Genomic DNA, 26,746 nt, shown 5'->3' on the forward strand with positions numbered 1-26,746 from the left:
GCCACCCCTCTGGTGCTAAAACACTCAGAGCACTCAGGTGTGAGAGAAAAACCACACTCACAGTTATCAGGCTCCACGCTCTCAGCCCACCACACCTCTTCTTACGCACCACAGACTTTCTGAACGAGAGGCTTTACGATTAAAAACAACAGCGTGCCATCAAACCATCGGTGGTCATGGTGCACGCATGTGGCTCGCAGATTTGCTCTGAACAAGCAACAGGTTGTTCGGTCGTCCACTGGTTAGTTTTAATGGTGGGAAGGTTAGTTGTAAAGATGAGACTTTTTAATTATTATTTATTAGCTTTTATTTTTAGAATTTCAGTTTTAAATTTATTTTAATTTTTGTTATTTGCTTTATTTTATTATTAATCTATTATTAATTTAAACACACACACACTCAGGTGCATCTCCAAAAACTTTTATATCATGGAAAAGTTATTTCTTTTTTGTAATTTAATTTAAAAAGGTTTTTTTTTTTTTTTTTTTTTATTCTGACGTACAGCTTAGGAAAATAAAAATTCAGGATCTCACATTTTTTTAATATTTTCTCAAAGATCAATCAAAAAAAGATTGATAAAACAAATGTTCGAGATCTCCAAAGCTGGTTTAATTATGCACTTAATACTTGGTTGGGGCTCCTTTTGCATGAATTACTGCTTCAATGCGGAGTGGCATGAAGGTGATCAGCCTGTGGCACTACTGAGGCATTGCAATGACTGAGTGGTCCTCTGTATTGTTTGTCAGATGTTACTTATCTTCCTCTTCACAATACCCCATAGATCCTCTGTGAGGTTCAGGTCAGGTGAGTTGGCTGGCAAATCAAGCATAGTAGTGTCATGGTCATCAAACCAATTTGAAGTGGATTTGGCACTGTGGGCTGGTGCTAAAGTCTTCCTGCAAAATGAAATCAGCATCTTCATGAAGCTTGTCAGCACATGGAAGCATAAAGTGCTCCAAAATCTCCTGGTAGATGGCTGCATTGACTTTGGACTTAATAAAACACAATAGACCAACACCAGCAGACATCACGGCAACCCAAATCATCTCTGACTTCAGAAACTTCACACTGGACTTCATGCAGCTTGAATTCTGTGCCTGAAGACGTCTGAGTGTGTTGACTCTTGATGCGCTGACTCCAGCTTCAGTCCACTCCTTGTGAAGCTCTGCCAAATTCTTGAATCGGCTTTTCCTGACAATCTTCCCAAGGCTGTGGTCATCCCTGTTGCTTGTGCACCTTTTCTTGCCACATTTTTTCCTTCCAGTAAATTTTCTATGAATATATCTTGATACAGCACTCTGTGAACAGCAGCCCTTTCAGCAATGACCCTCTGTGGCTGACACTCCTTGTGGAGGGTGTTAATGATTGTCTTCTAGACAACTGTCAAGTCACTTTCCCATAATTGTGGTTGTGGTTAAACTAGCCCAAGAGGTACGCAGTATTTATACTCAAAATTAAATAAAACTAAAAATGGAATATTCACATTTTTTGAGATACTGAATTTTAAAATTTCCCAAGCTGTAAATCGTAACCATCAAAAAAAAAAAAAAAAAACTTGAAATATTTCAGTTTGTGTGCAATGAATCTAGAATATAAGAAAGATAGCTTTTTTTATGAAATGACCTTTTCTAAGATATCATTTTTTAGATGCACCTGTATATATATTTTATTACGTTAATTTTTTTTATAGCTTTAATAGATTTTATTTCAGTTTTAGTCATTTTAAATATTTTTTATAAAAGGTTTTATTTATTTAAATTTCCATTTTAGTTTTTGTAATTTATGTTTTTTATAGTTTTATAAGGCTTTCATTTTTTTTCTGTTGTAAGGTACAGTTTTTAATTTATTATTATTATTATTATTATTATTATTAATTGTTCAGAAACCAGTGAGTAGCACACAAAGCATATTACAGATCAGAATCACAGAAAATAATAATAATAATAATAATAATAATAATAATAACAACAAACAAAAGTAACAAAAACATTAAAAACATTTAAAAAAGTTAAAGTATTTCATATAATATTTATATTTTAATTTGTTTCAATTAGCTTTATTTCAATTATTGGAAATTATTAATTATAGTTATTATTTTAATATTTTAGTTGTACTTAATGACTGTACTGTCCAACATCCAAGTAGGATTTAGTTAATGCAGTCCTTTTAAAATCTTACCTACAGTCAATGGTGATTTAATGCCAGAAATTCTTAATGCAGTCTACATTTTAAAAACAAATTACATAAAATCTGAAAGATTCTTATACAGGATGTCAAGTAGGAAGTATATGGGAGATAAAAAGAAATTGTAAATGCCATTAACAGTGTAACATATCACTTTTCAAACTGAATGACGAGAGAGAATGCTGCCATCTGTTTAGTGTTATGGAGGACAGTTGTTCAGATGACAGACACTCGTCAGTCTTCAGGAAATGTAGGTGTGCGTTTGCATCATGTGGTTCCGCTTATGTCTTCCGCCGTCTTCTATACGTTCCACTATAGAATATTGTAGTTCAGAATAGTTCGTAGATCTGTGTTGCGATTAAAAAAGAGGTCTACTTCTAGAGTAATGAATTGAGAAAGATAACGTTAGACATGCCAAAAGTAGTCTCAGATAAAAACAGTGCTTTCTCACGAAGGCTGTCGTGTTAATATCACATGACCTGCTGTATATTTCCATAACAATAACCCTAGTGACGTCACCGAAGAAGTGTTGTTTCTATACTATTGTAGTATTTATTAATATTTTGATATTTTAGATATTAAATTTTATGTGCTTTTATTAGTTTTTTTATAGCTTTAATTTATTCTTTTTTTTTTTTGTTAAAATGTTTTATATACATTTATTTTAATTATTTTTTTAAATTAAATTATATATTTTTTTAATTATAAATTTTTTTTGTTGTTGTAATTTTAGATATTTGTATTCCTTTTTTTGCGAGGGGGGGGGGTTGAAATGTTGTTGTTTTTTTTCAGTTTCAGTTTACTTTCGGATATTTGGTTGCAGAATAAATCATAAAACAGGTGACAAAATCTGCAACATCGACACTTATTGAACCGGACTGAATCAACATTGAGCGAATTAACGACAATATTGCTGCTTATTGTCCAGTAGTTAATAATATGATGAACTAAATTTAATCAACACTGAACTAAATTAAACTGAATGACACGATTCACTTTTTTTAAGTTTCTTCATAGCTGATTTGCTACATTAACAGTTCATATCTTTTTTCTTATTGTGAGTCTGCTATATAAACAAATGTGACTTAACTCAACAAATACACTACATCTATAAAAAGGGTGCTTCTACAATAACATCAGTAACCAAATGTTCTACATGGCATTTGACTAGCACATAATGTGTCTGTTTAATTTGAAGCGGCCTGTACAAGAGAAGACACTCGAGTTTAGATGAGGCATGTTACAATAGGATTTCTGTGTGGGCTTCTCACCTTTAAAACCACACCAACGCGCACACACTCACACACTCCCATCTCGTCTGCTCTGTGGGGAAGCCACCTGCAGATGTTAGATGTAGAGATACAGTTTGTGGTAGTTCAAGAGTCACAGGTGTACAAAGCTCGACTTGAGTACAGCAGAAAGACACAAACACCTACAGACACAAGACCAGACGTCCACCACAGCACGCCTTCCTCCGCACACTAATGCATGCACTGCGGTTAGAAAAGTGGGTTACCTGGAAGGTTACCGGTTTATTTCTCTGTGCGTCGACATCCAGGTGTGTTGTGGGACATCTGACCCTTTGCTGTGACCCCCTTTGTGTGTCTGCTTTGGTTTGTGTGTGATTATGTGACAATGACAGAAGTTTCTGAATTGAATGCATTAAACATCTAAATGAAATGCACATGTTCCTATTGTCTTTTTTCGCAGTCGCAGACAGTTTGGCCTGAAGGACCAGGATGAGGTGAAGTTCATCGAGCACCAAACGCAGTATCTGAGACCTGGCTGCTGCCCTCGTGCTCACCTTCAACACCAGGTACATACTTCCTGTCCACGGCCACATCCCTTTGAGTGGGATCTTTTTATATGTACAAACAAGACACTACATGAAAAAACTTTGTTTTTCATGCACTGGTCATTTTTGAGATTTTGGGCTATTTGGGTCATCTTAATGTGTTGTTTAAGGCTAGTGGAAAGAAAACATCCAAAATACACTTTGAATCCGTTTGCATGTGTAAATCTCAATTATACAACAATGGCCAGTTTCCAAAGTGTTTTATTCCTTTTTTTTTTGTCCACTTCAGCAGTACTTACATACAGTACATAAAAACTTATGTTTATTTATATCCTGAAGTTTTTTTTACATGGGGTTTTTTCAAAAATCATTCACCTGATTTGATCCGACATTCATTCCTAAAATCATGGTGGGTTAATTTTTTTTTTTTTTTTACATTTTCTGGATGTTGACTATTTTTTGCATTATGGAGTCATAAAAATTTTGTCTGTAAAAAGTTTTGACTGTAATATGCCAACATGAATCGGTTTTATCCAGTATTCAGATTTATATTCTTATTAATGTTTAATAAGATTATGCATCATTTGCATATTTAAACATAATATCTCAGAAAACTTGTAATTCCTTATTTGCAGTTCTTAATAGGGCTGCACGATGTGTCGTTTAAGCATCGATATTGCTATGTACGAATCCATGATAGTCACATCGCAGGATGTGCGATGTAGGCTGTCGTAGTTAATCCGTTATTCATTAACCGTACGGTCCAGCTGCTCCCCAGCCCTTGACGAATGTGATTCGCGGATTAATTGCACAGCTTAACCATCTTAGAGTGTTTTTAAGTCCTGTCAGTTTAACAGGGCAGAGAGAAAGAGCGTGCGAGAGAGAGAGAGCACGCGCAAGAGAGAGAGAGAGAGAGAGAGAGCGCATGCGAGAGAGAGAGAGGGAGAGAGAGAGCGCATGCGAGAGAGAGAGAGACAGAGAGAGAGCCCCGGCCACACGCTCTTGCTCTCTCTCTCCCTCGCGCATATGAATCAATTGACACAATGGCGTCAATGTTTTAAATCATTTAAAATGAGAATGTAAGTGTGCTCACCCCATTTTTGTTTGTAAGAAAGAATTTGATAAAATTTCATATTGCAGAAAAAATAAATATCGCAATGTCATTTTTTCCCAATATCATGCAGCCCTAGTTCTTAATGTAATCAATCAACTGGGGAAGTATAGTGAGGTTTATAAGTTATTAGAAATATGGTGATAAGTATTAGTATTCCTAGGGGAGTCTTGCCTAATTACGCATATACTTTTGTTTTATATTTCCTTGGGAGTAAACTGCAAAACTGTTTACAAAACAGTCATGTCTGCATCAGCCTTTCTAGATTTTCCACTATTTTGTCATGGAAGCTCTATCATGGATTTATTCATTTGCTTTTGGAGCAAATGGGAATATGAAATATTATCAGCTGTCTACTCTGCTGTCACTACTATAGAAATTCATCAACTAAGATGACCTGCTCTTCTGAGAATCCCAGTTTAATGTGAAAAGGGTCCATTGTATTTTAAACAACAAAAAGGCTTTATAATCTCGCTTTCCTGCCAACTTCAGTCAAGAAAATGAATTACATAAGAACACTACAATTATGACAACTCTCACAGCTTGGGGGAAAGTGAATAAAATTAATAATTCATCACTATCACCATGTAGATACACCCCATTCTGGCTCAAACCTGACTTTCAACTATTCAACAAACCTATCTATTTTCAATCATGGCAACAAAAAGGAATAACACACCCCTGCATTTATTTCAAAACTTATATCATTTAACACACTAGTCCAGAAGTATGGTCTTGGGGTATAAAAGTATCTCCTGGTTAAAACAGGGTGACTTGTTGCCTCTTGCCGAAATAGCTCCTCCTGACTGTGCTTTTTTCAGTTCTCCACGGGCTTCTGGACATGGTGGTGGAGTTGCAACAATTTTTAAAAACTGTTTCAAATGTAAGTCTGTGCCTACGGACAACTTTTCCAGTTTTGAAGTCCAGTTACTGAAGGTTGATTTAAATGGTCCTATGCTATGTGCTCTGATTTACAGACCCCCTAAATGCAATAAGGATTTTATTCAACAATTTTCTGATTTTCTCTCTGATCTGGTGACTCGGGCTGATAGACTATTGATTCTTGGGGATTTTAACATTCATCTCTGCTGCCCTTCTAGAACGTTGGTCAAAGAATTTGTAAATATTTTAGAGTCTTTGAACTTTGTACAATCTGTCTGTGGTCCAACTCACAATTTGGGTCACACACTAGATTTAGTAATGTCTCGTGGGGTTTTTATTTCAAATCTGGAGGTTATTGATGCATGTGTGTCTGACCATTATCTAATTACGTTTGAATCTGAGTGCTTTCTCCCATCCTCTAGTTCCCCTCAGCCTTCATGTCTCTCTCGAGCTATTCATTCAAATACTGCAAATTTGTTTTCTGAACATTTTTCTTCACATTTTAATAATGATTTTCTGAACGAAACAGATATTGAATGCTTGACTGAGATATTTTATAAAGCATCCTCTATAACTATGGACACTGTTGCTCCGCTTAAGCGTGAAAAGATGAAGGTTGCTGGCCAGCCGTGGTTAAATGATGTCACCCGCGCTCTCAGGCAAGAGTGTCGAAAAGCAGAGCGAAAGTGGAAAAAAGATAGGTTACAGGTTTCATTTGACATTTTAAAATCAAGTCTTTTCAACTATCAAACGGCAGTAAAAAAGGCAAAATCAAACTTCTTTTCTCAATTAATTTCTGACAACGCTAAGCGTCCAAAAGTCCTGTTTGATACAATAGACTCTATTCTAAATCCGACCACAAATATTTTATCTGAGGCCTCTATTGAGCGTTGTGAAGACTTTTTAAAACATTTCACTCAAAAAATTTACGATATTAGAAGCTCTATTGTTCCATCCGAAACATGTCACTTGCAATTGCCTTGTCCGATGAGTTGTCTGTCTAACTTTAAACCTGTCTGTCCTACTCAACTAGCTGATATAATCTCCACTATGAAGTGTTCTGGTTCTAAGCTAGATATTATCCCAGCTCGTCTTTTTAAGGAAGTTTTTTCTACCATTAGTCACATGGTAACTGCTATCATAAACAGTTCTTTAGCCAAAGGTGTCGTTCCAACTAGTTTTAAGCATGCAATTGTACAACCTATGTTGAAAAAACCTCAATTTGATCCAGAAATGTGCAGTAACTATCGACCGATCTCTAAACTGCCTTTCATCTCTAAGCTTTTAGAGAAAGTAGTTTTTTCACAGCTCCAATTTTATTTGAATTCTTTTAACATTTTGGACATGTTCCAATCTGGCTTTAGATCATTACATAGCACTGAGTCAGCTCTGTTGAGGGTAACCAATGATATCTTGCTTGCTCTAGATTCAGGCTCTTGTGTTGTGCTGGTTTTGTTAGACCTGAGCGCTGCGTTTGATACCATTGACCACAACATTCTTCTGGAAAGATTAGAATATATGGTTGGTGTCAAGGGCACTGTACTAAAGTGGTTTGCTTCCTACCTAGAAAAGAGGACTTTTTCTGTAAATTTAGGAAATTGTTCCTCGTCATCTGCGCCTGTTTTGTTTGGTGTGCCCCAGGGATCTATTTTGGGACCTTTATTGTTTTCCCTTTATATGCTGCCCTTGGCCCTCATTTTTCAGAAGTACAACATTTCATATCACTGTTATGCAGATGATTCTCAGCTTTACCTTCCAGTAAGGCTTGACAACACTGCTTCATTTGATGTGTTATTGGAATGTGTAGATGATATCAAGAGGTGGATGACAAATAATTTTTTGCAGTTAAATGAGGATAAAACAGAGGTGTTAATTCTCGGTTGTCCGGCAGATTCCTCTCCTGCTCTGAAAGCACAGTTAGGTCCTCTCTCAACGAATGTATGCAAACAAATCAAAAACCTTGGGGTGATCTTTGACTCTTCACTACTCTTTGATAAACAGATTAGTGCGGTTATTAGAGGAAGCTTTTTCCATTTAAGATCTATTGCAAAGTTGAAGAATATTCTTTCAAGCAAAGACCTAGAAGTTGCAATTCATGCTTTTGTAACATCACGATTAGACTATTGCAACTCTCTTTATTGTGGTCTTCCTCAATCTTCACTATCTCGATTGCAAATTGTTCAAAATGCTGCTGCAAGACTTTTGACTGGGTCTAGAAAGAGGGATCATATTTCTCCTGTTTTGGCATCCCTTCACTGGCTTCCCATTAAGTTTAGAGTTGATTTTAAGATCCTTTTGTTTGTTTACAAGGCATTGTCTGGCTGTGCACCAAGGTATATTTGTGATCTTATTGTGCCATACTGTCCTGCTAGGTCACTTAGATCTTCAAATCACTTGCTTTTAAATGTGTCACAAAGTCGTTACAAATTAAAGGGTGATCGGGCCTTTTCTGTGGCTGGGCCCAAGCTTTGGAATGCTCTTCCTTATCATGTGAGGTCTGCTCCTTCATTGGACATTTTTAAATCTACTCTGAAAACACATTTTTATTCTTTAGCTTTTGGAAATTTGTAATTGTTGTTTTTTATAGTGTAGTCCTGCTATGTACAGCACTTTGGATCAATTTTTATTGTGTTAAATGTGCTTTATAAATAAAGGTTGTTGTCCAGTATCAACAAATAAAATCCATAATCAAATATAAGATTAATAATGTAATAAATAACCCATCCCTCCCAGTTGAAGGAAGAGATAATGAAACTCAATACAAAAACAATACCTATTGTCTCCACTAGTAAACCCCCAATTATTATTATTATTTTATAATAATAAAAAAGTCTGTTAGATACTCAATGATTTGTATGCTTCCTCCCACACACCTAGATACAATGACGCACACACACACACACGCACACACACACACACACACACACACACACACACTAGAATACATATACAGGAGTTATCAGAATTATCTTTAAAATGTTAGCTATCAGTTTATATGTTTGTTTGTCCAAGTCATTTTATATTTGGCACTTGTAATCATCTTCACTTTCTTTACTTGAATAATAATAAAAAAAATAATAATAATGAAAAACTTTTTAATGTTGAAATAAGCCTATTAAAATAGCACATACAAAATCTTAAAAGTAGTAAGACTCCAACCCATATTTGCTTATTTTTCTATAAATGGTCTGGTTGTCTACCCAGATCACCAAGCTATATCAAAACTACCAAGAAAATCCTCTTTTCCATCATATGCATCCTTTAATGACTTAAAAGTGGCAGCACAAAGAGCAGTTTTACTGTCCTCCACTGGAGGTCTCTGTGTTTGTGCAGTTCAGATCACTGACACATTCTAAGAAATACCACAGGAGGAGAATCAAAGGAAAAGAGGAGCTCAGATGCCTCCTTCTGAGAAACCACTGCAGGTTTCATCAGTATTTATCAAACACATCTGCGCTTTATTAGAAATAAAAGAGATTGTTTAGAAAGTCAGTTTAATGGTCAAACATTTGTACAGTGTAAGTCAGAGAGAGAGGTTTAGTTACTGACACATAAATCTTCTATTTATAATAGATAATATATAAAATATTATTATTTGATATGTAAATGTATTCGTTTATTTATACATTTATTCTGTAGCTAAAACATTGCAGCATGTCTCCAGCACCACCGGGATCATATATATTTATTCAAAGCAATTATATATTAAGTTAGGCTTTGATGTGTTTGTATTATATGTGCATTGTCTGTATGTTCGCTGCAGGTTTGATGGATCGTGCTTTGTGTCAGGGTCGGGATCTTCAAGCTCTCGTCGCAGGACTCGAAGCCTGCAGCACGTGGGAGAACGTTGCGTGTCTGCAAGACTGCCGATAGTTTACTGGCAGCATGGTAAGTACGTGTGTGTCTTTGCACCTAAATACACACATACACACAGAGACGTAACAGTGTCAAATACCAACATCCTGAACTGTCAAAGAATAACTTGCATTGATGTTTTTGTGGAAAGTGGTGGCATAGTATGCAAGTGGTAGACTTTGACATGCTTTACAAATTATATTCTAATACAATTTGAAATTGGATTTTGCTCGTTCGTTTATTATTCTTCTTATTATACATGAATTTTTAATATTAATTTAAAGCCTGCATAGAATATCTAGGATCATTACAGGGCAATTTAAAATGATCTAGTGAAGACAAAAAGTTGATCAAATCACTTCATGACCAGTTCTCATTTATTTAAAACATAGATGTAGGTTTTTGCTTTCTTGAAAAATAAATGTAAATGTCACTGGTGTAAGCTTATTAATAGCCTGTGGTTTTTGTTGGCTTACAATGCTTGTGGTGTGAAAAGCACGTGTATGTTTAAAATGCGTGAAACCACAGGGCTGATGTATAATTCATTAGTGCACGATTTTGATCTCACGCAACACAAAACACGAGGTAAGAAAATAGCACTTGTGTTAACTTTAAGATGGCTTTTTAATAAACAAGGCTCTAATGCATTGTCAAACACACACTAAAAACAGTAAACGAATGTTTGCATCGTTATTAGTTGCGTTTACTAAGGCAACCATCATTACTATAATTCAAGCTCTAAACCGATTATACTTTCACCTTGCAAGTGATTATTGACTTGGACCTGTAAGAAACCACCTAACAACACTCTAGCAACCACATATTAATCTGCAAGAGACCACTCAACCATAAATCAGTATCCTGGTAATCATTTTCAACATTTTAGCGTCACTGTGGCGAGGTTTGCACTTTTCACATTTTTTATTTCCATCCATTTAATCAGCAAAATACCACCAAAACTAATAAAAATTCCACCAAAATTCAGTAAAAGGGAAAGGCGGTGTTAGTACTTGTTTAAAAGGGTCATATGATGCGATTACAATTTTTCCTTTGTCTTTAAGCTCTTGGTGCATAAAAAAGTAGGGATGCATGATCATGATTTTTTCATGGCCGATTCCGATACCGATTTTTTACAAGCAAACTTGCCGATTCTGATACCGATTTTTTTACAAGCAAACTGGCCGATTCTGATACCGATTTTTTACAAGCAAACTGGCCGATTCCGATACGGATTTCCGATTTTTTTTAACAAACAAGAAAGAAGGAAAGTATGCATAAACAAGATGTTTATTTGGTATTAATAAGCCAAAAAAAATTAGAGATGTTCCGATACCCTTTTTCTCTTCCCGATACCGATTCCGATACCTGGGCTCAGGGTATCGGCCGATACCGAGTACTGATCCGATACCTGGGTGTATATCTGTATATACAGCTGTATATACTACTAGCCCTGTGTAAATTGCTAGAATTTTTTTATGGTGTGCTTCAGACAGATCCCTCAATAAAACATGAACAAATACATGGTGAACTACTGTATTTATTACAGTATTTTTATTATCTAACATGAATTTGACAGTATTATTTATTTTCTTATGCAAAAAAGAACTTCAAATGCAGCCAAAAATCTAACACCGCAAACTAAAAAAGGTATTTAAGTTTTACAATATAACTGTATAAAAAAACTGCAACAAATAAGTCTAGGAATATAAAAAAAGATCTATTAATCAGATAATCTCTAACAAGTAAAAAACAAGTAAAAAACAAGCAACCATCTAGGCATAATTATTATTATTATAGAGATGTATTATTATTACTGTAGGCTACAACAGTAGCTTTATATATTGTCAATTTACTCATGTAAACCAAACATTTATTTTAATGGGCTGCCATGAAGATCTTTGAGTGTCTGTGTTTATGATATGACAGTATTCTCAAATGAAACGGTAAATTCTCATGAAGTGACGGTTTATGCGTTCGTGTCCTCATGACACACAGCAGAGACTACAAAACAGCGAGCTCTCGCGCATCTGTGCCAGTCACCCACAGAGATGTAGATTTTGCGGGAGTAATATTTAAATAGTATTTTGCAGTTTAATATTCACAGACACTAGTATATATTCGGCTACTGTCTGGAGCCCTGCGTTTTGACTTACACGGAAGCGACTGAACGCAGTTGCCGGTACTGAATATACTCGAGAGTCTGTAACTACCGGTACTACAGAGACATACTGCTAACCACTGATCTATAATATAGTAGCGGCTTCACTGTCTTTTGGCAGTTTAGAATGTGATGAGTGATCCAGTCATATATAGATAAGGGCTGCTAACGCGTTTTCATTTCTTCTTCGCTGCTCTAAACAGGGGTTGCTTGTGGCAACACAGCACAACTTCCTGTGTTTTCAATGCATTTTGAGCAGCGAAGAAGAACCGTGCAGCGGTTAGGCAAAGCTTGCGGTCATAACTAGGTCTTTTTTAAGAAAATGGTATCGGATCGGTATATGGGTTCATGTACTCGCCGATGCCGATGCCAGAATTTGTTGTGGTATCGGAGATATTTCCGATACTAGTATCGGAATCGGAACAACTCTAAAAAAAATCAGCCGAAAAAGACCAAAAACCGTCCGATTGCCGATCGTGTATTTTAAGCAAAAACCGTACGGTTCCGATTTATGGATGGTCAACCGGTGCGTCCCTTTAAAGAAGATCTGTAAAGTTGCAAAGACTAAAGTCTCAAACCCAAAGAGATATTCTTTGTAAAAGTTAAGTCTCATTCACATCCACCTAAAACGTCTCATTCCAAAACGCCCTCACATCTCTACATCACTATGTAAGAAGATTTGCATAACGCCGCCCAGATGTTTGCGCAAAGAAAGAAGGCGTACCTTTTATTCTCTCTGTTGTTGCCGGTGCCATGTCGTGGAGTCGCTGTTTGTTTCCTTGTGAAAAGTGAAAACTACTTTGTTTGGTTTCCCGAAAGATGACAAGACTAGAAATCAATTGTGTTGAAGTTCAACACTGTTCCAGAACAATCCAACCCAAATATTCAGATGTGTGCTGTGCATTTCATGGAGGATGAGGACTGTTTCCTGAGCCAGTAGCCTGCACTGCATCTGTGGCACAATGGTTGTTTTTATAAAGTTGGGCAGTTCAAACATTGCAAGGACAGTCTGGCGCTTCTGACTCATAGCCTGTAAGAACATATTTTATATTTAAATAATTTGCCACTGATCATTCAAACCTGAGTTTTGAGCAGTGTAGAGTAGGCTTGTTGTTTTTAGTTTCTCAGATCACAAATGCAGACATGGTTTTATGCTTACATAGCGTGATACGCAATGCTTATAAAGATATATACTAAGATATACTAAGTCATTATAATCAGTAATTATGTCCCCACTTGATGCAACAAATGCCTCATCTGTAATGGGTTTTATGAGTTTTGTTTCGTCTAGTGATGTCCAGATCATGAACAAATCTTTCCATTTTATAGGATCTTTTCATTAAACTGGTTGAACCAGTTCACCAAATCGAACTGAATCGTTTGAAACGGTTCGTGTCTCCAGTACACACTTATCTACAAATTACTCAAGTTAATTGGTTTAATGCATTTGGCCAATCACAATGCACTGGATAGCTAGCCAATCAGAGCACACCTCGCCTTTATAGCGCGATGAGCCTTTCAAAATGGACACATTTCAGAAAGCAGGGCATAGAGGAGAAACTATAATGTACATTATATGGAAAATAATGTATTTTTTTAACCTTAAAGGGTTAGTTCGCCCAAAAATGAAAATTATGTCATTAACAACTCACCCTTATCCTGTTCCAAACATGTAAGGCCTCCTTTTATCTTCTGAACACAGTTTAAGATATTTTAGATTTAGTCCGAGAGCTCTCAGTCCCTCCATTGAAACTGTGTGTACGGTATACTGTCCATGTCCAGAAAGGTAAGAAAAACATCATCAAAGTAGTCCATGTGACATCAGAGGGTCAGTTAGAATTTTTTGAAGCATCGAAAATACATTTTGGTCCAAAAATAGCTAAAACTACGACTTTATTCAGCATTGTCTTCTCTTCCGTGTCTGTGTGAGAGAGAGTTCAAATCAAAGCAGCTGGATTTTCGGTTCGCGAAAGAATCATTCAGTTCACCAAATCGAACTGAATCGTTTTAAACGGTTCGCATCTCTAATACGGATTAATCCACAAATGACTTAAGCTGTTAACTTTTTTAATGTGGCTGACACTCCCTCTGAGTTCAAACAAACCAATTTCCCGGAGTAATTCATTTACTCAAACAGTACACTGACTGAACTGCTGTGATGAACACCGAGCCGAGCCAGATAACGAACAATAGACTGACTCGTTCACGAGTGAAGAACTGGTTGCATCGGTGTTCGGATCATCAGTAGTTCTTTTGGACAGTTCGATTCAATAAACCGGTTGAAGAAAACGGTTCACCAGTTCTTTTGCGCTCGACGTAATGGCGTCATTGGCGATGATTGCCCTTGATTCAAGCCTTAGGTTTACCCGCACCCATAACACTAGCACAGAATCAGTTCAGAATCAATCATTTCACTCATGAACGAGTCAGTCTATTGTTCGTTATCTGGCTCGGCTCGGTGTTCATCACAGCAGTTCAGTCAGTGTACTGTTTGAGTGCATGAATTAGGGAGTGTCAGCCACATTAAAAAAGTTAACAGCTTAAGTCATTTGTGGATTAATGCGTATTAGAGATGCGAACCGTTTAAAACGATTCAGTTCGATTTGGTGAACTGAATGATTCGTTCGCAAACCGGAAATCCAGCTGCTTTGATTTGAACTCTCTCTCACACAGACATGGAAGAGAAGACAATGCTGAATAAAGTCGTAGTTTTAGCTATTTTTGGACCAAAATGTATTTTCGATGCTTCAAAAAATTCTAACGGACCCTCTGATGTCACATGAACTACTTTGATGATGTTTTTCTTACCTTTCTGGACATGGACAGTATACCGTACACACAGCTTCAATGGAGGGACTGAGAGCTCTCGGACTAAATCTAAAATATCTTAAACTGTGATCCGAAGATAAAAGGAGGCCTTACATGTTTGGAACAGGATAAGGGTGAGTTGTTAATGACATAATTTTCATTTTCGGGCGAACTAACCCTTTAAACCACATACACACATTGCATTACACCAAATACACAAAATAATGTTCTTTTTAGCAACATCATATAACCCCATTAACGTATGATATAGGAATATACTGTAGATGTATACTGTAGTCAATATCGTCTGCTTTTGCTCTACTTCACCAATGAAACTCAGAAAATCAATTTAAGTGGGCACATATTGGATAAATTAATTAATTGGTAAACACAGCAAAACAATTCATTTCCATTTGGTTTTATAATAATTGCCTGAGTTTGAGTCAGCACATTGAAAGTGGTCAGACTTGAAGTGGGTGATCATTTTTAAAGAAATAGTTTACCCAAACTTGAAATTGTGCTGAAAATGTATTCACCCTCAGGAGTTTGATGGTTTATCAGAACAGAATTGGAGAAATGTAGAGTAGCATTACATAACTTGCTCACCACTGGATCCTCTGCAGTGAATGGGAGTCCAAACAGCGGATAAAAACATCACAATAATCCAAAATATAAAAGTAATCCACACCACTCCAGACCATCAGTTAATGTCTTGTGAAGTGAAAAGCAAAAAAGCAAATCTTACAAATGTTTGTAACATACAAATCCATCAAGACATATTTAACTTAAAAAATGTGGATCGAGTTCTCTATCCATAATATAGCTTTCTCCAATGAAAAAGTAAACTACTCCGAATCGGTTGAAAAACACGCACAAATCAAGCACCGTTAACATACAAAAATAGTCCAAAACCATTCCAAACAAATGTGTGGGTTTGATGTGAAAGGACAACAGGAGATTAAATTTTTCACTGGAGAAAGCGTTTATTATTTATTATGGACTCATATTCTGGTCAAAAGTGACAGTTTAAAGTCAAAACCGCCTTAAATGTTTGATTTATTTCCATGTTAATTGATGGACTGGAGTGCTGTGGATTACTTGTGGATTAGTTTTTATCATCTGTTTGGACTCTCATTCTGACAGCACCCATTCACTGCAGAGCTAAATTCAACCAAATCTGATGATGAAACAAACTCAAAATCTTGGATGGCCTGAGGTTAAGTGCATTTTCACCAAATGTTCATTTTAGGGTAAACTGAATGTCCATATACTGGATGTCAAATGTATATTTTGATTTTCTTTATTTCCCTTGAGCCACTTTTAAATGGAAACTGTGGTTGGGCTTTATGACGGAAAAACACATTCCATCTCTGAAGTGTGACTCTGACTTCTTTGTCACATTAAGTCGACAACATGGTCATGTTTCAGGTATTCATAAGTACTGCTTTAGATGACACCACACAACAAATGCACTCAAACTGGCCAGCAAGTACTGATGGGAAAAAAATGCTTGGTCACAAGGGTCATGTTTATTACCCTCTTGTTCCTTAAGGTTGTTATTTGTTTTCCTGCTTATTTTAGAGCTATTCCCTTAATATAGTCCAATATCACATTTAAATGTTCGTGTTCAGACAAACAAGACAGTGTAAACAGAAAACACAGATATCTACACGATGACCGCTTGGAGGGGAAACTAGACAAGTGGCAATTATTTAAAAAATATAAACTGTGTCTCACAAATTATATTGAATTAAGTGGATTATGAAGGCATTAGAATAAAGGGGGTCATTTTGAAGCAATTGCACACGATTTGATCACAATAATGCGTCCTTAGCATTGGACTGGTTATAAGATAACTGCTGAGTTCAGCTTTGTGATTCATTTTATGCTGGTTCTGATTAGCAACACATCGATTTGACACATCGGACAACGACACACACAACGTCTCAAACACAACGTCTGTATTCACAGCTTGCCGAAGCCTAAAGACATGTATTTTCTGCTGAAATTAGATTATCTTCAGTACCAAAATAAAGTCATGCAATTGAATCCTTAGAGACAGGCTGATGGTGTTGTCATTTTAACACTAGAGAAACCATTGAGAAGGACAATATTCACATTTGCGATTGGGAATTTTAGTTTTAATTACAGTTTCTTAAACGTGTTCAGTTGTCCGTGTAGTTGGAATACTATATTTGGAATTTTGAATATTAAGTATTAGTTAGAAAATATCTGTCTAAATTCTGTATCGTTAAATTAAATGAATTTGAACTCTTTCCTATCACTTCAGCAGAGTAATTGAGTTTTTGCTTTGCTTTCGTTTATATTTTTGTGCATATACACTACTGTTTAAAAGATTGGAGCCGATTGACTTATGCTCACAAAGGCTACTTTTATTTGATCAAAAATACAGTAAAACTGAAATATTGTTACAAAAATGACACTTTTCTATTTGAATATTTAGTAAAAATATAATTTATTCCTGTGATGCAAAGCTGAATTGTACTCCAGTCTTTAGTGTAACATGATCTTTCAGAAATCATTCTAATATGCGGATTTTCAGCTCGGAAAACATTTGTTATTATCATCGTTATGAATTTTGAAAACAGCTGCGCTGCTCCATATTAAGGAAATCATGATATATTTTTTCCATAGTTCTGAACGCTACAGTAGTATTTCATAGTACATCAATCTCTTTCTATGTCACAAATCAAATAAACATCTCATGATATTACCTCTTTGAATCATAGAGAACATATTACTAAGGCTGCAGTTTTGCTGTTTCAAAGCATACTTCAACAAGTTTTTGGCTATATTTGTGAGGGCTCTTATTTGATTAAGTGTTTTAGGCTAATGATTAACCAGCGCTGAAGGTCATATTGGGGCATGTGAAAATAAAGGGTGCTGGGATTGTGGGACTGAAGATTAAACTCAAGTCACAAGAACCGTGAGAGGCTCTGCCAGCCACTTTATTTCTCTTTCTCATCCTTGCTCTCAGATTGCGGGGACTTTTTTTGCAGGACATCAGTCTAATGAAGTTATTAAGAGATTTGAGCGTCACCTGTCATGAGGGAAATTAGCATTTAGCTCTAAATTTCATACACATGACCAGCACACTGCTACGTTTTGGATGTGCCCTCCCTGAAAAAGTGTGTCCAATTTGGTAACTTCGAGAAGATTGTTTTACACTATGCAGTAGAGGAGGTTATTTTGGGTTTCGGCATTTGTAGGGCAGAAACATACACAATGATTATGATATGTCATTGTACTGCTGAGCCACAAGGACCACAATGGAAATAAGTTATTGTAACTTGTGTTATCCTTAACAAGAATGTTGTAACAGTGAATTGCTGCTTGTGTCATATAAAGTCAACTCATATCAGCAAAACAAATTTTGTTGGTATCCCACATTCTCGAACATTCACATAAAACAACAAAATAAATATCAATATAAAAGTGTCAATGTAGATTAAAAGTTTAAGACGACAAAACAGTACAGTTAAATAGCTACAGCAAAAGACTGTTTTAACGTGTGCAGTGCAATTCCAAATATAATTCATAAACACTAACCAATCACAGGGTGTGCGAGGGTCCTTAAAGTCTTAAATTTAGATGCAAATTTAATTTAAGTTAATAAAATAAAATTTAATTCCTCAAATGGTACAGCAGAAGTCTTAATTATAATTTCAAGAGAGCTTTAATTTAGAGACTGAATAGTGAAATGGCTTAATGTGATGATTAAACATCAAAAGATTAGGTTTTCATTGAATGAGCGCTGCACGTTTCAAAGTCAAAACTCGGCATGTGTGTTTTTATATCTCTGAAGGGAACTGACTGTCTTCAGAAAAATATAAATGGCATTTTAATTTATTCTTCCCTGTAATGTCTGATACAGCAGCATTTATGAGCTCAGCCCGCTTTGTGTGCAGCTGTTACCAGGGAAACAGCAATTTTCTGCTGCTCCAAAAGCGCCACCTGTTTGCATTTTCAATCAGCCTGTCTGCTGTTTTAGTTCAGAGTAATGTTAAAATCAACATATTTTTAAGCAGGAACTGGTTATAAACATGAACTGGTAAATCTATAAAAAGCTAATGTGTCTTCAAAAAATCTAAACAAGACAGTAAGATGCATTTATGTATTAAACTAATACAAACATTTATACTTTTGATCATTTCTTTTAAATAAATGGTTTAAAGGCTGAAATGTAAAGTTTATCATTTTATAAAACTTTTATCTGAACTGTAAATTGTTTTACAGCCATTTTATTGTTTAAATATGTTACGTTCTCTGACACCGCTCATACAGTAGTATTTTTATATGATAAAAGTTTTTAAAATCCTGCAGACAACTTGAATCAGGAAGTGTTCAATATTTTTACAGCTCTAACAAATTTTCAGTCTATGTAGTTTTTCAGTCTATTTTTCAGTCTTGTAGTATTCTTCTGTATTTCCTACGAGAAATGAGGATGTCTGCTCTGACATCTGGACATTCTAAAAATCCTCAACTGATGGTAACTGTATATTTTGTGCCATTTTGATAACTTGTTTCAAAGCGTTTGTTTTCAGAGCTCCTTTAGTGTACCAGGATGTGATGAAATATGTTAGTGCACTCATTGCACGTCATTAAAAATTCACAAGAAGTTTCTGAGGCAATATGTTTCTTTAATCTCCTCAGAAAATAATCACGTTGATGTCCTTTTCCAATGACATTGGAGGTGTATGTAGTCCAAGAAAAATCCTCTGCAATGTTCAACCCCAAGAATTTAAAAGAGATTACCACAGCCACTCCATTTAGAAGAACAGGTCCTAAAATTCATCACTATCTCTTTTGTCTTCTTGCTATAAAGGATGAGATTATTGTTAGAGCACCAGGCTGATTTTGTACTTGTGCATACTCATTATTGTCCGTGATCAAGCTGATGACTTATCTATCATCTGCTAATTTTACTATGGCGTATTTTTCATGGGCAGGTAGACCATCATTAGGGAAGAGTGCATATAGCAGGGGACACAACACATACCCCTGTGGAACACCAGTATTCAGGTTAAGAATTGAAGAAGTTTACTTTCCTAGTCTGAGATTCCGGGAGAGGTTGGTAAAAAAAAAAAAAAAACATTAGTCATGCATTTAGTTTGTGGTGTTTATTGTGCGATATTGCATTGATTGTGTGATCCCTTGAGGAAAGCTAATGACTAAAAGGAAGTTCTGACCATTAGGATCACACCTTTACACTAAGGACAGGGTGGAGTGGCCTAGACAAGCTGCTAATGCAGACCGGAGATAAGGCTCTGCGTAAAGGGTCTTTGTTCAAGGACACAAAGCAAAGTTTCTTCTACAGTCAATAATAGTCTCTACTGTTAGCCACTAAAGATGAAAAAAAATATCTAAATGATGTGAATCTATGTAAAAGAGAGATTTACTTTACATTAATAATGATTCATTTCCCCTGTGAAAAAGTACACTTTAGCACTCATTATGGAAATAATATACTGTACCTCTTTGAAGCACAACAAAAGATTATAAAAAATTATGTAAAAAAAAAAGTTATATCATGTATGCCAGGCCAGTAGTTGGCACTGTCACCTTGTTAGTAAACATTACCGGTAAGGAAGTGATGATAATATGATGTATATGATGCATCTCCGCTGTTGGTTGTAATATTGGTGAAGTAAATCCACACTGTACTGTAACTTTTGAGCAGCAACAACAATACCATGTACTCTGCCATTGTTGTGTATGTTTGTTTGTGCTTGCCTTTAAAATTGACACGTACTGCGCATATCTACATAACTAACACGTACTACGCATGCATTAAAGATTCCTGTATAAGGTGTTTACACAGAAACAATAACCTTGGCATTTTCAAAAACTTGCACTTTGAAACCCCTTTTTAAAAATATGCGTTTTTATTCCCCAAAACGCCGCTGTCGTGTAAATGAACGGGCAAAATGCTTAAAACTTTTCTCGTTTTTGGCTGAAAACGATGTTATGTAAACAGCCCCTAAAACTTTACAGTCCATAACAGCTGCACACTAACTGTTGATCCCTGAGAAAACTGTCTCCCCCCTCGCTTGTGTTTACATTAACAATTAGGTCACCAATTTAGCAATTCTGCCTAAGAGGAAAATTTGATAGATGTAATTGTTTTTAGGGCCTGTTATTCAGAACATATTAACCAAAGCTGAGATCTTTAGTCGTCAGTCATACTGTAGACTGAAAAAAAATAATAATCAGCTTTTATTTGTTTAGATGTGATTCTGATAGTGGTTCAGTGATTTTATACAGTATCTCTTTGTTTGACCGAGTTAATCTATATTTCTTTTGGCTGTTTCCTTGTTTATCTAGCTTTCTTGGCTTCAGCATGGACAAAGTAGGAGACGTAATGTTCCTGCTGAAAGTGGTGAGCTACAGGGAATGGTATTACAGTGCAGCCTGGCAAGTTGACCTTACAGTAAGGTCAGTTACTCTCACTAAATAACTGGAAACAAAAAGAGCTTGCCATCTGTGTTTTACTACTGCTTATTTTAAGGAAGAGCAAGGGATAGCAAGAGATAGATCTATGGCAAGTATAAATAGCTGTAAGTATAAACATTTATTGGCAGAATTTTTTTTAATTTCGAACATTTAATTTCTTTTTGTGATTATAATATTATTTAAAGGTTACAAAATACTTTTCATAAAAACGACATCATAAGGATGTTCTGAGAATGCTGTTCTAAGAACGTTTTCTCTGCATTATGAGAATGTTGAAGTACAAACAACATTATAAGGACGTTCCAAGAATGTTTCTCTCAACATGGATCAAGTTATAATAACATTCCACAAACATTTCTTTAAGAGCAATGCATTTATATTACTTTTAAAACATGAGATCTCAGCAATGTCTTTTTTTTTTTTTTTAAGTAGTTAGCAGTAAACCGGATACCTGAATATGTTCATAGATGTTTGAATCGTAGTTGTGATGAAAGGTTATCCTTGGTAAGGAAATTTTCATATTTTATTTGTAAACATACTTTTTCCTCCTTCAGTTAATGTCATTAACTTAGTGAGCTAAGCCAGTAATAGTACTGAGTGTAGTTTAAACATAGTTGAAGATGTGAAAAGCGAAGGAACACAAAAAATGACTCGATTGAGTCATTTACTCTGGAACTGCTCTGACTGATACATAATCGTGATTTTGATCTTTCAGTTCAAGCAGTCTACTAGTAAAACCCAGATCAAAAGAGCATTTTATTTTCTTATTTTGACATTGCTAGTAAATGGTTTTAAAAAACACTTCTAGTGATGGGTGAAATCGAGCTTTTCAAAACTCTGAATCAGTTAAACCGTTGCGTCACAAATTATTCATTGTTTCGAAGTGCTCCAAATGGATCGCAAATCATTTTATTTATATCAGAACTTTGCTTATAGTGAAGATCGGGACTTCGGGGAACATATCACAAATTATTTTATTCAGATCAGAATTTTGAAGCAGGTTTGTGAATCTTTTGATTCAGATTTGAACTTCGGAGCAGGTTCGCGAATCATTTCACAAACGTTTGCCCTCCGAAGGGCACTTCAATCGTGGATGCCATGTTGAAGGGTCGTTCCAAACCAAAGTGCTCAAAACTGGCCACTTCAAAGGGCCCTTCGGAATTAAGGATTTCCAAGAGTACAGCTGATTGACACTTTGGGCTCCCATGATCCTTTGCGCAGATTTTTGCATGATGACGGCGCATCCATGTGGTCATGTGATGATGATGTAGAAGGACACTTATTGTCTGGTTGTCTAGTCCCCTACACCCTTCAAGACTTTGAAGCTCTCACTCCGGAGGGTAAACCCTTTGAAGGGATTAGGGTATAGGGATAAGCCCTTCCGAATGGAATGCAGAGTTCATGTGCCCTTGTGGACTTACAATGGCCACTGAATGCATGTGTCCGTTAAGTCCTCAAGACAGTAGAGTGTGCCATTCATAATTTTATGTTCAGAAGGGTGCTAACCAATGCTGAGTCTCACGGACAGCAACACCTAACTGAGCTCTGTGTTGACATACTTCTCTGTGTTGGGTACACTGTCTAACAAATGAATGACATCTTCATCAGAAGAGTGACAACAGCAGCAATTTCAGAGTCTGACTTATATTATAACTACGTCTATAAGCTTTTTGTAAAATTTGAAGTAGCCTATTAATCTGTTGCTTGGCCGTGTCATATTTTAAAGTGAGAGCTATAGTTTCCAAAGTTCCAAAGAAAATAAAGCTTTTCTCCTAATTAGGGAAATATGTGTTATACACAGAAAAAAAAATGTTTTTTTTCACTCCGCCAAATACACAGTAATTAAGTTGGGGACGGGACATTTAAATACTAGAGAGCATTTGATTGAAAAAAATCTGAGTGATTCAACATGATTCATCAATACTTTTGCTCCATTTCCTGAGACTGTAAATTTTAACAAATTGTTTTCAATGCTCTTTATTCCTTTGAACAGGTAGAGCAAAACAGATGAGTTTTTTGTGGGAACGCCTGTTTACATCACGTGACCATTTTAGCTATGGCACACATACACCGAAGTGAGAGAAAAGGGAAGTTCATGTACATTATTTATAGTCCATGTGTTGCATGAATGTGTGCAGATGCTCTTTTTACTGTACATCCACATTTTTACAGAAGACTTTAACATTATAAAAAGGGGTCCAAAAGATCACCCTGTAGGATGCTGGGATGCCGTATGCACAACAACCCCAAAATGTGTTTGTACACTGAAGCCACTCTTAAAAAGTAATGTAAAAGAATTTATTAAAATAAAGCATAAAAAAGTTAGACACTATTCAAGAACAGGATTTCACAAAAAGACTAGCTGGTCATTGCAAAATTGGCTTAGAAATGGGAAGTTAGTTCTCAGGAATTGCCAGATGATCTTACCAACTACAGAGACATGTAAAACATCAAACTAATTTTTCTAATTACATTAAGGATGACAGAGTGGCTATTCTTAATATTTTTGTCTAAATTTCCAATTTAAATATTTGGAAAATACAAAAAGTTACATTTAAGTTGCCAGTTTGGAACAACGATTACTGTTTAGTGATTTTACTATATTCATCTATTAAATAATTACAATATATTTCAAATGAATCAATGATTAATAAATGTAAAATCAATTATTGAAGTAAAGTATAATTATGCAATTATTAATGTTATATTAAAGAAAATAATAATATAACATTTATAACACAAAGACATTTTTATCTTGTTAATTGTAGAGTCTTAATATCATAAGCTGTGTTTTTGAAGTAAAATGTAGGGGGTTTGAAATATTTGTTCAGGAAAATAAGTCAAAAGATTAATTTAAAAGACTTTTCTTGTAGTGAGGATGTTGCTGCCACAGATCCCTAAATGCTGTATTATTTTACCTTTAAATGTGTGAACAAGCACAGTGTATTAATAGTGCATCTGTGTGAGGTCTAGAGTAGGTGATTCATGTGCCCATGTAGACTATAAACTCACCACACGTCTTTGATCATTAAAGACACTGTTTAACTTCCCTTTGACTTTCTGATTCACTCTTACACCCAGTAAGCAACAGAAAGGTGCTGTGCATCTCTCAGCCTCTGATGTTCTAGAGTATTTCCACATGCTCAGTCTCTGTGTGTGTGCGCGTGTGTGTATGGGTTTGTGTGTCAAGATATATTTTCCTCCCCTGATAGCAAATTTCCATTCTCTCACCCTCCTCCCACACACTTATACACACACACACACACACACCCCGAGATCATGCGCTAATTTTCTCTGAGATGCTTCTGATAACATTGAGATGAGGGGCTTTTTATTCACACCTTGCACAAGTGTTCCATTTTGGGCTTTCATTTATGATATTAATACGGACTTACACATACGATTGTAACACACAGTAGCGGTCACAGATCACAGAATATTTATTACATTGTTCAGTGCCTCACAAATAAGTCATACAGAGAGAGTCACAGGCACAGTAAGGAGATGCAAAGAGCCACATCTGTAAATTCAAGCACTGTTGTTCATTCAAAGCATCAAATATGTGATTTTCATATAACAGCAAATAGCAATAGCAAACAAAGGCAATTTAAAATGCTCATAATCATGCTTATGAGATAAAAGAGTTTGATGCAATATGAAAATGTACTGTAAAATTTAGAACTTTAGACTTGACAATGCAAAAAGTGCAGTTATTGAATGATTAGTGATCCGATTAAGTATTTACTTCTTTTTTTTATGTTACTACTTGTTTCAGAATGTAACATTCAAAAGTAAAATGATCAAATGGAATATTGCAACTTTTAAATAATTTTAAAAAATGGAACATTCCAAAAGAATGGTTTTTGTCACTTAATTGGAACATTAGAAAAATATTCTTAGAACATACTTTCAGTTAAAAGATATTCATTACATTTTTGGTAGTTTTCTTACTCTAAAATGTTAATTCACTAGCTGAATCCAAAATATGATGATTTAAATGATAAATAAGTTTCTATTTTATATTGTTTGTGGTCTTTCCTCTTTTAAGCTGGTTATAAATATTGTCTAGATAGAAAACATCTGCCCGGGGGTGCAGCAGACTTTGGTACATCAAAGCACTGCTTTTCATTTCAAATTCGGAAGGACTGTTTCTTAAAGACAAAGTGTCCCATTTTATTTTAGGAGTCAGGGAGAAGGTGAAGAATAATCAGAAGAAAAAAAAAGCACTATTTTACTGTTTCGATACAAATAACTAGGACCTCAGGGGAACAATGTTTAATGCAGCACCTCCTTCTAATTTCACTATTATGCTACTAGTTGCTCTTATTATGTTTCTGCAGTGACCTTGGAGCAGTTTGCTCTCGCCGTCAAGATTGCCATATCAAAGAGGATTGTGCCTTGCTCACCAAGGTAAGTGTGAAGTGATGTCTCTCTGCTCTGTGTGCCGCTGCATTACACTCTTTTTGTCTTTTGACACATCAGTCGGTTCAAATGGAAAGTTCTCAGAAACAACAGCAGCCTCGTGCCCACTCAAAAAACAATAAACTGAGCTTCTCTGAGTCGCAGGGAGATTTCAGAGGATTCCACTCTTCACCACGTGTTTGGAAAAAGTCATCACCACAATAATTTGGGGTTCTGGGTTTTTGCTAACAGACCCAAGTCTTTTGGGTAGACTCTTTTGACTTGGGCCAGTAAATAACCACTCAGAATACTTTTCAACCATTTATAATACTCTAGAAAACACCTAAAACACATTAGCAACCAAAAAACAATACCTGTGCAACAGGGGCGTCATGCACTCATTATTTTAAAGGGGGTACGAGTGAAGGGATGGGGAGCTCATTATGCTTGTCATGTGAAACAGCAGCAACAATAGCGCTGTATAACTGATATGTAGACTTATGTTTTTTATTTATTATTCCATTTATTATTTGAAATAACATGTTACCTATATCATTAAATATCTCAATTTTCAAGTATGTGCAAGTAAATGCATTTTGCACCTTTATAGGTCATGTTAGTTGATCAATAATGGGCGACAAGCAAATAAACTTATATTAGTGTAATCTATTAACTTTTTAAAGTACCACATTCACATTATCAAAAAACATATTCACTGACTTCAGCCTAGCCAGAGTTCAAGCACTCTCAAAAACGGCCGTTATAATTACTGAAGTTGTTTACATTGTGAAATGGAAATCGTACTTACATTGTATGCACATCTGCACTTTGTTGCTTCTGATGAGAGAATTCGCAAGAGAGCAGAATTCATTCAGCAAATGCGCACTTTGAACAAATCACCAGTGTTTCACTGAAGACTCTCCTGAACGCCTCTGATTGGCCATTTGCATTCACAAGCTCAACCGAATCGTAAGTGATTGATTTTAATGTGCAGCAACGTAGCCAGCGAACACTGATTTGAATTTAGCAGCTGCTGTTGTCCCGCACTAAATGTTCTAATCACACCAGAGTGTATCAA

At 35.8% G+C, this 26,746-nt stretch overlaps 1 protein-coding gene and 1 long non-coding RNA gene across 5 annotated transcripts in view; one reads left to right on the plus strand and one right to left on the minus strand.

Annotated features, from left to right (window-relative positions):
* The window catches only part of LOC127970416 (lutropin-choriogonadotropic hormone receptor), a 145,124-nt gene that overhangs the window by 24,174 nt on the left and 94,204 nt on the right, over positions 1-26,746 (minus strand). The window lies entirely within an intron of this gene.
* Positions 1-26,746, plus strand: part of LOC127970419 (uncharacterized) — a 47,787-nt gene that overhangs the window by 5,174 nt on the left and 15,867 nt on the right. For 3 of the 4 annotated variants that reach the window (XR_008156611.1, XR_008156610.1, XR_008156608.1), the window contains 3 exons: positions 3,895-4,000; positions 9,736-9,860; positions 25,608-25,677. This is a non-coding gene — a long non-coding RNA (uncharacterized LOC127970419). Of the gene's footprint in view, positions 1-3,894; positions 4,001-9,735; positions 9,861-23,260; positions 25,678-26,746 lie in introns of all 4 variants that reach the window. The other variant, XR_008156609.1, reaches the window with a different exon arrangement.

Source organism: Carassius gibelio, chromosome B13 (genome assembly GCF_023724105.1).
Source record: "Carassius gibelio isolate Cgi1373 ecotype wild population from Czech Republic chromosome B13, carGib1.2-hapl.c, whole genome shotgun sequence".
NCBI lineage: Eukaryota > Metazoa > Chordata > Actinopteri > Cypriniformes > Cyprinidae > Carassius > Carassius gibelio.